This window comes from Rhinopithecus roxellana, chromosome 20 (genome assembly GCF_007565055.1).
Source record: "Rhinopithecus roxellana isolate Shanxi Qingling chromosome 20, ASM756505v1, whole genome shotgun sequence".
Classification (NCBI taxonomy): Eukaryota; Metazoa; Chordata; class Mammalia; order Primates; family Cercopithecidae; genus Rhinopithecus; species Rhinopithecus roxellana.
Window position 1 is genome coordinate 31841312 of NC_044568.1, and position 12691 is coordinate 31854002.

The 12691-nt window shown below is 41.4% G+C and overlaps 1 pseudogene; it reads right to left on the bottom strand.

Moving 5' to 3' along the window:
* LOC104674316 overlaps positions 1-12691 on the bottom strand; it is a 66306-nt pseudogene that overhangs the window by 9815 nt on the left and 43800 nt on the right.

Consider the following 12691-nt stretch of genomic DNA (forward strand, 5'->3'; position numbering starts at 1 on the left):
ATGGTAAAACCCTGTCACAAAAATACAAAAATGAGCCTGGCATGGTGGCATGCACTTGTAGTCTCAGCTACTTGGGAGGCTGAGCTGGGAGGATGGCTTGAGCCCCAGGGCCCAAGGCTGCTGTGAGATCTAATTATGCCACTGTACTCCATACTCCAGCATGGGCGACAGGGCAAGACCCTGTCTCAAAAAACAAACAAACAAACAGATGTTCAGGGCCCCATCCAGACCAATTAAATGGTTATCTGGACATAGAGGGGTATTTTTTAAAGTTCCCTGGGGACGGTAATGTGTAGCCAAGAGTGAGAACTATTGCCTTAAATGATTTTTTTTTTTTCAGTTTAGTCATGCTTTGAATAACTTAGGGAAAAACAAAAACAAGATAGAACCATATCTTAAACAAACTTTTACATCAGATATGAACACTTAAACATAACTTTTCCCACTTTTCAAGTAAGTGAATTAGGCAAAGCTTGAAAAGCAAGGATTTTGTCTACTTTGGTTAATCCAAAAGAACGAGTGAACAGCTGTGAAAGAAAAGGAAAAACAAGAAAGTTTTAAAATTTTAAAAATAAAAAAAAGAAATTGAGGATGAAACTGTGGTCTGCTAAGTTGTGAAGTTCTGCTATGGAAAGAAAGCACTGAAAATGAAACCAGTCATCTCCTAATTATTGCAGACTGGGCTGTTAGTCCCTTTACCCTCTAGTGGAGTCTTTTGTTGTTGTAATGAACTTAAGCATGCCTCTATTCAATTAAAAAACCTCTGCTGGCTCGCGTTTAGTCCTCAAAAAGAAGTCCTGAACGTGGTACTATAAATAGATTCATAATCTTGCCATATTGCACTTCTCCTGCCTCAGAGCCGCTGTACATAAACTCTCAATTTCACAAGCTCTTTCAAACCTCCATGTAACTTGTTAGTCAAGCTGCCAGAAGTGTCTTCCGCCTTTTCCACATGATAAACTTACAGTTCTATTCCATGACTCAGCTTCAATGTCATCCTCACCAGTACCATGCCAAGCATTTACACATCATTCCCATCTGCACCTCCCCCAGTGTTGATTCTTTCAAGCCAGAAACATGTAAGTCAGCCTTGACTTCTCTCACCTCATTCACATCTTCTCATCTCCGATATTCACTTGACCACCAAGTCCCAGTCATTCTACTCTCTCAGTAAGCCTCCATCTGTCCTCTCCATATCCCCACTCTAGTCCTCTCTCTTGCCTCTTAACTGGTCTCTCTATTCCAACTCCCTCCATTTGTTTTCTATACAGAAGCCACAATGAACCCTTGAAATCACAAAGCAGCATTTTATGGGACTGAGGTGGGAGGACTGCTTGAGCCCAGGAGTTCGAGACCAGCTTGGGCAACATAAGGAGACCCCCATTTCTACGGAAAAATTTTGTTACAAAATTAGCAGGGTGGCTGGGCGCGGAGGTTCACGCCTGAAATCTCAGCATTGGGAGGCCGAGACGGGAGGATCACGAGGTCAGGAGATCGAGACGATCCTGGCTAACATGGTGAAACCCTGTCATACAAACAATTAGTCAGATGTGGTGGCAGGCACCTGTAGTCCCAGCTGCTCGGGAGGCTGAGGCAGGAGAATGGCATGAACCCAGGAGGCACAGCTTGCAGTGAGCCGAGATCGTGCCACTGCACTCCAGCCTGGGTGACAGAGCAAGACTCCGTCTCAGAAAAAAAAAAAAAAAAAATTAGCTGGGCAGTAGTGGCACATGCCTATAATCCCAGTTGATCCAGAGGCTGAGGCAAGAGGATGACTTGAGCCCCACAGTTCGAGCCTGCACGGAACCATAATTGCATCACTGCACTACAGCCTGGGCAACAGAATAAGACCCTGTTTCCAAAAAAATTAAAAACACAAAACACAAAACTAGTCATATTCAACCAAGAATAAAAACCCTTCAGTGGCTTCCCACTGCTCTTAAAGACAAAAATGACTAACCACCTAACAAAGCCCCACACTGTCTGGCCCCTGCCAACCTCTCTAATCTCATTTCCTAGGTCTCACCCAGCACTGTCTGTGTTCCAGCCATGCTGGCTTTTCAGCTCCTTCAACACACTGAGCGCCTATATCTTTTCCCTTCCCTACCCCTGCCTCCCCTTTCACCCAGCTAACCCAAGTTCAAATGTCATTATTCCAGGAAATAACCCTAGAACTGCAACTTGACCTAACCTCAGGACACTCTGTAATTCTTCACAGCACTGACTGCTATTTCCAATCATGCAGACATCTGTGCGTGATTATTTCATCAAGGCTCATCTCCCACCTTTAGACTGACAGCTCCCTGATGATGGCGTGTCTCATGCACCAGACATACCCCACCCTTGACTAAGGATCTGGCACTCAAATATTTATTGAATCAACGAACAAATGAAATCCCTTATAATTTGACCTTCTCTGGGCACTGACCCAAATCTCAGCCCTCAAAATGCAGTGTAAATTTAACAAGGCTCCTCTTCAAATAATACTAAAAAAAAAAAATTCCAGATACTTCCTTTTCTACGAACTTCTATGCCAATAGAGATTAGCTCCCTGATTCCTAATTTCCTAAACGTATCAGGTATCCCTTTATCTTCAAATGCTTCAAATGACAGATTTTTTTTAAATGAGAAAAACAAAAGGGAGTTATTTGGGTTCTGGACATAAACTGGTTCTTTAGATTCACTCTGCTTGGCCCAATACTGAACATCTAGGGTTAAATGTTCTTGCATACAATCGGAAACTGTCCGTAAGATGTTGGCAGCAGGGCCTGAAACGTTCTGCTTCTTTGCAGAGCATTCGAGTTAAGCTCAGCAAAACCAGGTTAACTCACCAATGGTATAGAAAATGGAAAGTACTTTTTATACTACAAAACACCAAGCAATATTATTTACATTATGGTCATTATATATTACTCAGTCTTTTAGTTCCTGAGGGAATATAAGTCTATTTTTAAATAGCTAAAAGTAAGCCTTCTTTGGTGAATATACTTACCTACAGAAGATCCAAAATAACATCTGTATAGGGAACTATCCAATAAAAGATTGATGTGAAAAATTGTTTAAATCATACCCACTGATCCAGGTATGGGCTTTCTTTCCCATGGAAGGGACAAGGGGTGCACTTGTGCAGTGGAAATAACTATGGCAAAAAATGCTGACAGGTATGAATACATCCCCTAAGGATCCTAGAGGCAGCCTAAGAAAACACTTGCTTTGAGCAGACATATGCTTAAAAAAAATGTGTATTCGTCTTTTAGCAGTACACACAGCATGGTATATAACCTGCTTCACTGTCTTTCTCTTTTTCTACTTTCTGTACTCTTGTATTGAAATATACCAACCATAAGCCTTAACATCCACAACTTTTAAGTCAGTTTATAAATACATACAAACCCAATTAAGAATCCCCTACTTTGTTAACATTTGCAAAAACCAAGTAAAAGATAAACAGGAATTCTTTATACACTTGACCCTTGAAGAACACAGGTCTGAATTTCGTGGGGTCCACTGATAATTTACACTGAGTGTGCCAGCCTCTCCTGCCTCCCTTTCCACCTCTCTTCCACCTGTTTTGCCTCTGCCACCCCTGAGGCAGCAAGACCAATCCCTCTTCTTCCTCTTCCTCCTCTGGTGAAGATGATGAGGATGAAGACCTTTATGATGATCCACTTCCACTTAATGAGTAGTAAATATATTTTCTCTTTCTTATGAATTTCTTAACATTTCCTTTTTTCTAGCACTTTATTATAAGATAATACACATAGCATACAAAGTATGTGCTAATCAACTATTTATATTAATGGTATGGCTTATTTTCTGGTCAACAGTAAGCTATCAGCAGCTAAGTTTTGGGAGAGTCAAATGTTATACTCAGATATTTGACTGTGTAGGGGTAGGGGGAGATAGGCACCCCTAAATCCCACATCATTCAAGAGTCAACTATACTAGTTTTGTCATCTTTTCTGTAAGTTTGAAATTATCATTAAATGATTTAAACCATTTTTAGCCAGGTGCACGGTGGGTAGCGCCTATAATCCCAGCACTTTGGGAGGCCAAGGCAGGTGGATCACCTGAGGTCAAGAGTTTGAGACCAGCCTTGCCAACATAGTGAAACCTCGTCTCTACTAAAAATACAAAAATTAGCCAGGCGTGGTGGTGCGCATGTGTAATCCCAGCTACTCAGGAGGCAGTGGCAGAGAATTGCTTGAACCCAGGAGGCGGAGGAGGTTGCAGTGAGCCGAGATCACACCACTGCACTCCAGCCTGGGTGACACAGCAAGACTCTCTCAAAAATAAAAAACAAAATAAAATGATTTAAAACTTTTAATTTTTTTAATTTAAAAAAGATTATCCTATCTTTGGATATTTTTAATTATTGCAATGACCAAGTTTACAGTTGAGTTTTAAATCTGGGTCTAACACAGACCAAAATTATTTCATTTCATCCAAAGTTTCTGGCCACAAGGTTATTTTTCTCAACTTCTTTCCCTACCTGACATGCTTAATTGCAAGGGCTGTCTGGTCAAACACTCCCGAATCATCAAACACCACCCAGAGCTCCTGCAGGGGCAACCGATGTTCCTTCAGATCGAGGAGCTCCTTCATGCACTCCATGGTAAAAGTGCTCACTTGAGAGTCACAGAGGTATGGTTCAGCAAGCCTCACCACCGCCTTCAAGGCTGCAAAGTCCACATCTGTGCCCTGAAATTTAAAATAATGTGACTTAACACATGGAAATCTAAATTAAGATACACCTATAAGATACTACTGACAATCTGATTTTTTTAAAAAGCATACAACATGGGTGGGGAGCCTTTACCCATAACATAAAGGATGAACAAGACAGGCTGGCTCTTACCCTCATGGAGCTTACACTGTAATCAGGAAGATCAATAAACACAATGATAACGAGTAGGTGACAGAGAATAACTAGCAGCGGTGGGGATCTGGTTCTGCTGAGATGTCCAAGGAAGTCAGCTTGGAGCAAGGCTGAGGAGGATGAGAAGGAAGCAGCCATCTGAAGAGCAGGGAAAGCGCAAAAGGCCTGTGGCAGAGACAGGCTTGGCAGCTGGAGGAGCAGGAAGGCAGTCCTTCATGCTGGAGCCAAAGGGAGGAATTGGAGCAGGGGGCGTGTGCAGTGGAGCAGCAAGACATGAGGTGAGAGAGAGAGAGGCAACAAGATCAGGACATGAAGGACATCTGAAGGAGCTTGGATTTTACGTGTTTTCTATACAATGAGAAGCCATAAAGCCAATACTAAGCCCTTGTAAAGACAATACATTAGGAGTTTTAAGCAGAGAAATGGCATGCTTCTGTTTTAAAATAATGACTTTGATTGGTTTCAGAGAACTGATTGGCAGGGGGGGCCCTATCATAACCAAATGAATAGGCCTGAACTTCAACCAAAAAATATTAGCATAATCCAAAATTTTAAAACTCACAAGCAGTAGCTGCAATCCACTGCCTCGTACATAATCACTGCAGTATGTGATGCCATTTTCTAAGGGAGCTGCAACAACAACTTGTATTCACACTCCCTGGTTTGTCATTTTAGGTTACTAGGGCTTTTTGTGGTCCGTTAACAAACACTGAGAAAAATTCAAAGCTGTAATTAGAATGCAAATGTAAAAGGCCTAGTCAGGTGAAAAATAAGATTGTTTTTACATTTTGCAGTGGGACCCACTGTCAAGAGATTAGTCACATATAAACAAATTTCTAGGCAAAAAATGGGCTAGTTTAAAAATGCCTCTTAGCAGAGGTTGCAGTGAGCCGAGATTATGTCACTGCACTCCAGCCTGAGCAACAGAGTGAGACCTCATCTCAAAAACATAAATCAATAAAAATGCCTCTTAGGTTTGAGCTGTTCAATGAACTACAATTAAGAAGTTAAAAACTTCTTTGAAACCATTAACTTCATAATTAGTCCTAATTTTTTAAGTGATCTCAAATACCCTCTTTTAATTAATTTAAACCAGTTTAATTATCTGGTAACAACTCAGTTGCCTTTAAATTTTGCAGAACACTTCCTACAACATGGCAATTAGATGTGAAAAACATGCTATTTGAATCAGCTCATAAACTTTAATTAAAAATAAGCACTTCAGCGGTGACAGTCTGAAGTAAAGTGCTTATAGCTAGAGACAAAGGTGTTAACAACAAAATTAACCTTACCTCAACTAGAACCTTGAACACATTAGTGTGCCAGACTGCCTATCATCCAGATGGCTCAAGGACCTTCTCTAAGAACTCAGCTGTGCATTCCTTTACCTCAAAGTCCTTACAGTCAGCTACAAACAAATGAAACACAAGAAGAACTGAAAATGCATGAAGCAGAGGGAAGTTCATAAATCCACTTAAATACACTATCTCAGAAACAACAACCGGCAATCTGAGGGACTGAAACAAATAATCTACCTGTAAACTAAAAAGACAAAAGATGGAAAAAACAAGCCAGGCATGGTGGTTCATGCCTGTAATGCCAGCACTTTGGGAGGCCAAGGCAGGCAGATCACCTGAAGTCGCGAGTTCGAGACCAGCCTGAACAACATGGAGAAACCCTGTCTCTACTAAAAACACAACATTAGCTGGGCATGGAGGCGCATACCTGTAATCCCAGCTACTCAGGAGTCTAAGGCAAGAGAATCGCTTAAACCCAGGAAGCAGAAGTCTTGGTGAGCCGAGATCATGCCATTGCATTCCAGCCTGGGCAACAAGAGCGAAACTCTATCTCAAAACCAAACAAACAAAAAAACACCTACTCAACTAAAGTGTAATCTTGATAGGCTCTGAATTGCTCATAGAACAAATGTTGATTTGTTCAGAAAATTTCTGGGAAAAAGGTTTTTCATTCTGGCATGAAACTTTGTAAACTAGAACCTGGTTTATCACCATAGCTATAATCACTGCCTGAATCTTCATCTAGGAACAAACCTAAAAAAATAAATAAATAAGTAAGCTACAGTGCCTTATTGAATGCTTCTCTTTTCATATCCTTGCATAGAAATCTCAAACAAAATACAAACAAGAATTTTAATATGAATGGTCTAATTACCTCTACCGTTGTGAACTAGTTTTCCAAACTTAAAAATATTTCAAAATGCAAATTCGACTTCAAAACAGTAAGAGCGTAAGATCTTTGGGGGAGGGGGGGTGAAAGATGGCCGAATAGGAACAGCTCCAGTCTCCAGCTCCCAGCGCGAGCGACACAGAAGACAGGTGATTTCTGCATTTTCAACTGAGGTACTGGGTTTATCTCACTAGAGAGTGCGGGACAATCACTGCTGGTCAGCTATTGCAGCGCAACCAGCGAGAGCTGAAGCAGGGCGAGGCATCACCTCACCTGGGAAGTGCAAGGGGGAAGGGAATCCCTTTTCCTAGCCAGGGGAACTGAGACACATAACACCTGGAAAATTGGGTAACTCCCACCTCAATACTGCGCTTTAAGCAAACGGGCACACCAGGAGATTATATCCCACACCTGGCCAGGAGGGTCCCACGCCCACGAAGCCGCCCTCATTGCTAGCACAGCAGTCTGTGATCTAACTGCAAGGCAGCAGTGAGGCTGGGGGAGGGGCGCCCACCATTGCTGAGGCTTAAGTAGGTAAACAAAGCCCTGGGAAGATCGAACTGGGTGGAGCTCACAGCAGCTCAAGGAGGCCTGCCAGTCTCTGTAGACTCCACCTCTGGAGACAGGGCACAGCTAAACAACAACAACAACAACAACAACAACAACAACAACAAAAGCAGCAGAAACCTCTGCAGACGCAAACGACTCTGTCTGGCAGCTTTGAAGTGAGGAGTGCATCTCCCAACATGGAGGTGGAGATCTGAGAACTGACAGACTGCCTGCTCAAGTGGCTCCCTGACTCCTGAGTAGCCTAAATGGGAGACATCCTCCTCTAGGGGCAGACCAACACCCCACACCTCACACAGTGGAGTACACCCCTGAGAGGAAGCTTCCAAAGCAAGAATCAGACAGATACACTCGCTGTTCAGCAGTATTCTATCTTCTGCAGCCTCTGCTGCTGACACCCAGGCAAACAGGGTCTGGAGTGGACCCCAAGCAATCTCCAACAGACCTACAGCTGAGGGTCCTGACTGTTAGAAGGAAAACTAACAAACAGGAAGGACACCCACACCAAAACTCCATCAGTACGTCACCATCATCAAACACCAGAGGCAGATAAAACCACAAAGATGGGGAAAAAGCAGGGCAGAAAAGCTGGAAATTCAAAGAATAAGAGCGTATCTCCCCCTCCAAAGGAACACAGCTCATCGCCAGCAACGGATCAAAGCTGGTCAGAGAATGACTTTGACGAGATGAGAGAAGAAGGCTTCAGACCATCAAACTTCTCAGAGCTAAAGGAGGAATTACGTACCCAGTGCAAAGAAACTAAAAATCTTGAAAAGAGAGTGGAAGAATTGATAACCAGAATAATTAATGCAGAGAAGGTCATAAACGAACTGACAGAGATGAAAACCATGACACGAGAAATACATGACAAACACACAAGCTTCAGTAACCGACTCGATCAACTGGAAGAAAGAGTATCAGCGATTGAGGATCAAATGAATGAAATGAAGCGAGAAGAGAAACCAAAAGAAAAAAGAAGAAAAAGAAATGAACAAAGCCTGCAAGAAGTATGGGATTATGTAAAAAGACCAAATCTACGTCTGATTGGGGTGCCTGAAAGTGGGGGGAAAATGGAACCAAGTTGGAAAACACTCTTCAGGATATCATCCAGGAGAACTTCCCCAACCTAGTAGGGCAGGCCAACATTCAAATTCAGGAAACACAGAGAATGCCACAAAGATACTCCTCCAGAAGAGCAGCTCCAAGATACATAAATGCCAGATTCACCGAACTTGAAATGAAGGAAAAAATCTTAAGGGCAGCCAGAGAGAAAGGTCGGGTTACCCACAAAGGGAAGCCCATCAGACTAACAGCAGATCTCTCGGCAGAAACTCTACAAGCCAGAAGAGAGTGGGGGCCAATATTCAACATTCTTAAAGAAAAGAATTTTAAACCCAGAATTTCCTATCCAGCCAAACTAAGTTTCATAAGTGAAGGAGAAATAAAATCCTTTACAGATAAGCAAATGCTTAGAGATTTTGTCACCACCAGGCCTGCCTTACAAGAGACCCTGAAGGAAGCACTAAATATGGAAAGGAACAACCAGTACCAGCCACTGCAAAAACATACCAAATTGTAAAGACCATCGAGGCTAGGAAGAAACTGCATCAACTAACGAGCAAAATAACCGGTTAATATCATAATGGCAGGATCAAGTTCACACATAACAATATTAACCTTAAATGTCAATGGACTAAATGCTCCAATTAAAAGACACAGACTGGCAAACTGGATAAAGAGTCAAGACCCATCAGTCTGCTGTATTCAGGAGACCCATCTCACATGCAGAGACATACATAGGCTCAAAATAAAGGGATGGAGGAAGATCTACCAAGCAAATGGAGAACAAAAAAAAGCAGGGGTTGCAATCCTAGTCTCTGATAAAACAGACCTTAAACCATCCAAGATCAAAAGAGACAAAGAAGGCCGTTACATAATGGTAAAGGGATCAATTCAACAGGAAGAGCTAACTATCCTAAATATATATGCACCCAATACAGGAGCACCCAGATTCATAAAGGAAGTCCTTAGAGACTTACAAAGGGACTTAGACTCCCATACAATAATAATGGGAGACTTCAACACCCCACTGTCAACATTAGACAGATCAACGAGACAGAAAGTTAACAAGGATATACAGGAATTGAACTCATCTCTGCACCAAGCAGGCCTAATAGACATCTACAGAACTCTCCACCCCAAATCAACAGAATATACATTCTTCTCAGCACCACATCACACTTATTCCAAAATTGACCACATAATTGGAAGTAAAGCACTCCTCAGCAAATGTACAAAAACAGAAATTATAACAAACTGTCTCTCAGACCACAGTGCGATCAAACTAGAACTCAGGACTAAGAAACTCAATCAAAACCACTCAATTACATGGAAACTGAATAACCTGCTCCTGAATGACTACTGGGTACATAATGAAATGAAGGCAGAAATAAAGATGTTCTTTGAAACCAATGAGAACAAAGATACAACATACCAGAATCTCTGGGACACATTTAAAGCAGTGTGTAGAGGGAAATTTATAGCACTAAATGCCGACAAGAGAAAGCAGGAAAGATCTAAAATTGACACTCTAACGTCACAATTAAAAGAACTAGAGAAGCAAGAGCAAACACATTCAAAAGCTAGCCGAAGGCAAGAATTAACTAGGATCAGAGCAGAACTGAAGGAGATAGAGACACAAAAAACCTTCCAAAAAATCAATGAATCCAGGAGTTGGTTTTTTGAAAAGATCAACAAAATTGATCGACTGCTAGCAAGACTAATAAAGAAGAAAAGAGAGAAGAATCAAATAGACACAATAAAAAATGATAAAGGGGATATCACCACCGACCCCACAGAAATACAAACTACCAGTTCAGAGAATACTATAAACACCTCTACGCAAATCAACTAGAAAATCTAGAAGAAATGGATAATTTCCTGGACACTTACACTCTCCCAAGACTAAACCAGGAAGAAGTTGAATCCCTGAATAGATCAATAGCAGGCTCTGAAATTGAGGCAATAATTAATAGCCTACCAACCAAAAAAAGTCCAGGACCAGATGGATTCACAGCTGAATTCTACCAGAGGTACAAGGAGGAGCTGGTACCATTCCTTCTGAAACTATTCCAATCAATAGAAAAAGAGGGAATCCTCCCGAACTCATTTTATGAGGCCAACATCATCCTGATACCAAAGCCTGGCAGAGACACAACAAAAAAAGAGAATTTTAGACCAATATCCCTGATGAACATTGATGCAAAAATCCTCAATAAAATACTGGCAAACCGGATTCAGCAGCACATCAAAAAGCTTATCCACCATGATCAAGAAGGCTTCATCCCTGGGATGCAAGGATGGTTCAACATATGCAAATCAATCAACGTAATCCAGCATATAAACAGAACCAAAGACAAAAACCACATGATTATCTCAATAGATGCAGAAAAGGCTTTTGACAAAATTCAACAGCCCTTCATGCTAAAAACGCTCAATAAATTCGGTACTGATGGAACGTATCTCAAAATAATAAGAGCTATTTATGACAAACCCACAGCTAATATCATACTGAATGGGCAAAAACTGGAAAAATTCCCTTTGAAAACTGGCACAAGAAAGGGATGCCCTCTCTCACCACTCCTATTCAACATAGTGTTGGAAATTCTGGCTAGGGCAATCAGGCAAGAGAAAGAAATCAAGGGTATTCAGTTAGGAAAAGAAGAAGTCAAATTGTCCCTGTTTGCAGATGACATGATTGTATATTTAGAAAATCCCATTGTCTCAGCCCAAAATCTCCTAAAGCTGATAAGCAGCTTCAGCAAAGTCTCAGGATACAAAATTAATGTGCAAACATCACTAGCATTCTTATACACCAGTAACAGACAAACAGAGAGCCAAATCAGGAATGAAGTCCCATTCACAATTGCTTCAAAGAGAATAAAATACCTAGGAATCCAACTTACAAGGGATGTAAAGGACCTCTTCAAGGAGAACTACAAACCACTGCTCAGTGAAATAAAAGAGGACACAAACAATGGAAGAACATACCATGCTCATGGATAGGAAGAATCAATATCGTGAAAATCACCATAGTGCCCAAGGTAATTTATAGATTCAATGCCATCCCCATCAAGCTACCAATGAGTTTCTTCACAGAATTGTAAAAAACTGCTTTAAAGTTCATATGGAACCAAAAAAGAGCCCGCACTGCCAAGACAATCCTAAGTCAAAAGAACAAAGCTGGAGGCATCACGCTACCTGACTTCAAACTATACTACAAGGCTACAGTAACCAAAACAGCATGGTACTGGTACCAAAACAGAGATATAGACCAATGGAACAGAACAGAGTCCTCAGAAATAATACCACACATCTACAGCCATCTGATCTTTGATAAACCTGAGAGAAACAAGAAATGGGGAAAGGATTCCCTATTTAATAAATGGTGCTGGGAAAACTGGCTAGCCATAAGTAGAAAGCTGAAACTGGATCCTTTCCTTACCCCTTGTACGAAGACTAATTCAAGATGGATTAGAGACTTAAATGTTAGACCTAAAACCATAAAAACCCCAGAAGAAAACCTAGGTAATACCATTCAGGACATAGGCATGGGCAAGGACTTCATGTCTAAAACACCAAAAGCAATGGCAGCAAAAGCCAACATTGACAAATGGGATCTAATTAAACTAAAGAGCTTCTGCACAGCCAAAGAAACTACCATCAGAGTGAACAGGCAACCTAGAGAATGGGAGAAAATTTTTGCAATCTACCCATCTGACAAAGGGCTAATATCCAGAACCTACAAAGAACTCAAACAAATTTACAAGAAAAAAACAAACAACCGCATCAAAAATTTGCAAAGGATATAAACAGACATTTCTCAAAAGAAGACATTCATACAGCCAACAGACACATGAAAAAATGCTCATCATCACTCGCCATCAGAGAAATGCAAATCAAAACCACAATGAGATACCATCTAACACCAGTTAGAATGGCAATCATTAAAAAGTCAGGAAACAACAGGTGCTGGAGAGGATGTGGAGAAATAGGGAC